General features: G+C 38.8%; 1 protein-coding gene across 1 annotated transcript in view; it reads right to left on the bottom strand.

The window, feature by feature from the left end:
* The window catches only part of LOC109291740 (collagen alpha-6(VI) chain-like), a 128,914-nt gene extending 126,254 nt beyond the window's left edge, over window positions 1–2,660 (bottom strand). The window contains exon 1 of the mRNA XM_019508834.1: window positions 2,488–2,660. The gene's annotated coding sequence lies outside the window, so the exon portion shown is untranslated. The remainder of the gene's footprint in view (window positions 1–2,487) is intronic.
* Between the last annotated feature and the right edge of the window lie 256 nt (window positions 2,661–2,916).

Here is a 2,916-nt window from a genome sequence, read left to right as displayed (position 1 = left end):
AGCCCCCTGCCAGCTGCAGCCACACCAGCCCTGCTCAATACGCTGTGGTCCCAGGTGCTTATATAACCACTACACCTGGGAGCAATAAACTCTGGCACAAACTGCATCCAGTTTATTGTTTCATCCTAATTTCACATGTAGATACACCCAGTGTAGCCTGCCATGCAGCATAGGGAGATCAATTTACAGCTGGCTCAAGTACGACAAACAGTCCAGCCTAGTATAATTTACCTTGTTACCAAAATTAACCCAATTAAACTGGCACAGACTGCAGTGTAGACATGCCCTAATTATTGTCTTCAGATAGACCCTGTAGAGGACTGCTTCCCCGAAAACTTTCCTCCACATGACCTCAATTATGGCCCCATTTCTTCAGCATAGCCCCTCACTCCCAACCCATAGCCCCTCACCCCCATTATCCCAGCCGCTGATGTTGCAACCCCATGAGTTTGGGAACAGCTGCTGTAGAACTCTAGCTCATTTTCCTGGTTAACATGGCCAAGGTTGTTTCTGCTCAGAAGAGCACTATTAGAAAACAAGCATCTCTGCAGCAATGTTAAATCATCTTTATTAGAAACCTAAGTAGAGTCAGTAATTTATTGGTGTACATGAAAAACTATGGACCACACAGGAATGTTTGTCAGCTATAAACTTAGAGCCAGACTCATTCGCATAAAGTTTTTAAGAGTTAGTTTATAAATAGCATAAAACAGTATAACTTTTACTGTGGGAAGTGTTTTATATAAAGGATAAATGTATATAAATTCTCTTGCAACTGGAATGCAAGATTGCCTAATACACAGGGTTCAAATTACTGGGGAGTTCTGGTGGACTGAGCTCTCCCATAAGAGACAAGAGCCCCTCTTGTAAAATCATAGACTCAGGGGAGTCATCTGATTTCATTAGGGCATTGCAACAGGCAGCCCAATTTTTTTCAGATCCCCCAAAAGTGAAAGTATAATTTGAGCCCTGTTAATATACTACATCCTTATTCATAATGCATGGGAAATAACCTGTTTTGTACATTAGAAACAATATGAGGAAGACATGACCAACCTGGGAATACAATTTTGAAACAATGACTGCAGCCCCTAATGCAATATTTCCTAAATGGTCCCTACCCATAAGACCATGAAGAGACCTCTAGCCAGGGCACAGATGTGTAGCATACATTGAGAAAGTGATGTCTTTAATACCACACAAGGGAACTGAAAAGAGGGTGTGGGCTAATCTTCACCTTCAGGAAATTGAAACCAGATTTCAAATGCTTGGAAAATGCTGCTTTAATAAATTGCAATATTAGGAAGTATCCCCAGCTTCCTGTCCAGCAATCAATAAAGTATAGTGCAGGCAGGTCCAAAGCAGTGGAGAAAAAAAAAATCATTAGCTAAATGCAGGTTTTACCACAACATCAGGGTGGAAAGGGTAGATGAGGAGCCATCTTCTTTCCATGGATCAACTAAAGAGGCTACAGTCAAGCTCCTCACACCTGACTGTTCCAAAAAGTGCAAACGGGGGAAAGCATGAAGAAGCAATTGTTAAATCAATCAAGAAGTTACAGTAGTGAGATTTGTGAATTTTTTTGCTCCTCCCAGATCTTATGCCACTAGTTGCCAGCCTAACAGCATGAATACTCCTGGACCTCTTTGTAGAAATTTATACAATTCAAAGAAGAGACATGTGAATATTTGAGTTTATATTCAATGATTAAGTGAAAAAAAAAATTAGTTCAGGTTGAAGTAAAAAGCAAAAAACAGCTTATCATTTGGAATCAACACAAAACTGAATCCTAAATGAAATTCACCAGGTCCTTTCACAAGTCCTCTTTCAAATTAATCCTTTGATGATGTATTTAACAAGGGCCATAAGAAACTATGGTGAAATACATTTGTTTTCTCCCACATTTAGGTGCTTCATTTAGGAACTATTTTAGGTTTGATTGCACTAGTCAAATGATAAAAAAAAACTTTCGAGTGGCATAACAGTGCGTGCTCTATAACTGACTTCTCCCTTTAATATTCTTCACTGCTGCCAGACACTTTCCTATATACAGAATAAATCTCAGACGAAGAAAGAAATCAGTAGCATTTCTGAATTCTCTAAAATTGCATCTAAATGCATCACATCAAGGAATCCTTACTGTTATCATTTATTGCACTTTTTATTGAGGAATTAACTAACTTTACTTCCACCTGCTGCATCATTTTATGCGCATGAAAAAGGAAATATATTTACTGCCAGAAACCAACACACAATCAAGTCTTATTGCAGTCTTGTCTTTTTTTTCCACACCATTACATAAAGTCAAGTTTATGGAGTTACTACTACTTTCTCTACAGCTTAGAGCCAAGCTGCAGGCACAGAACCAGTCAACAACTCCCTGGCATTTCCCTGCAATTACTGTGAATATTTCTTGCCTCTAATTTGTATACGCAGAGTACGTTCATGCTTGTGCTTAACAAATATGATGAAATAGCTTTCACCTACCTAGTGAAGGACTTCAGTTTGGTCTCTTTAGCTTTCCCGTATCACCTTCATTCTTTAGGAAGTACTTTGAAAGAACTTCAGCCCTAGAGTATAAGTGAAAAGCTTCAGTCCACATCTCCAGTCTTTTACATCAATTCTCTTTTCTTTCCTCCCCCTAAAGCAAATTAAAAGTATGGATTCCTGGAGTGCAACTATCTTGCTTAAAAGTAAGAAAACCAGTAGGTCTCCTCCCTGCTATTCTCTCCTCCCCTCATTTTCAGTGATGCATTTTAATGCTGAAAATAACAATTCACATACAAAGCTAATGGAAGTGATTTTCTAAGCATCAGCTCCTCATGTAGATAAGGACAACTTTGATCATGAGAAGTCTCCTTATCTGCATGGACAGATGATGCTTAAAAAATTGCTTTCATTATTTTTACAGGAGCA

Source organism: Gavialis gangeticus, unplaced genomic scaffold, assembly GCF_001723915.1.
Source record: "Gavialis gangeticus isolate Ggan-Ray unplaced genomic scaffold, GavGan_comp1, whole genome shotgun sequence".
Classification (NCBI taxonomy): Eukaryota; Metazoa; Chordata; order Crocodylia; family Gavialidae; genus Gavialis; species Gavialis gangeticus.
The sequence above is the reverse complement of the archived record's forward strand: the minus strand, read 5'-3'. Positions and strand labels throughout refer to the sequence as shown.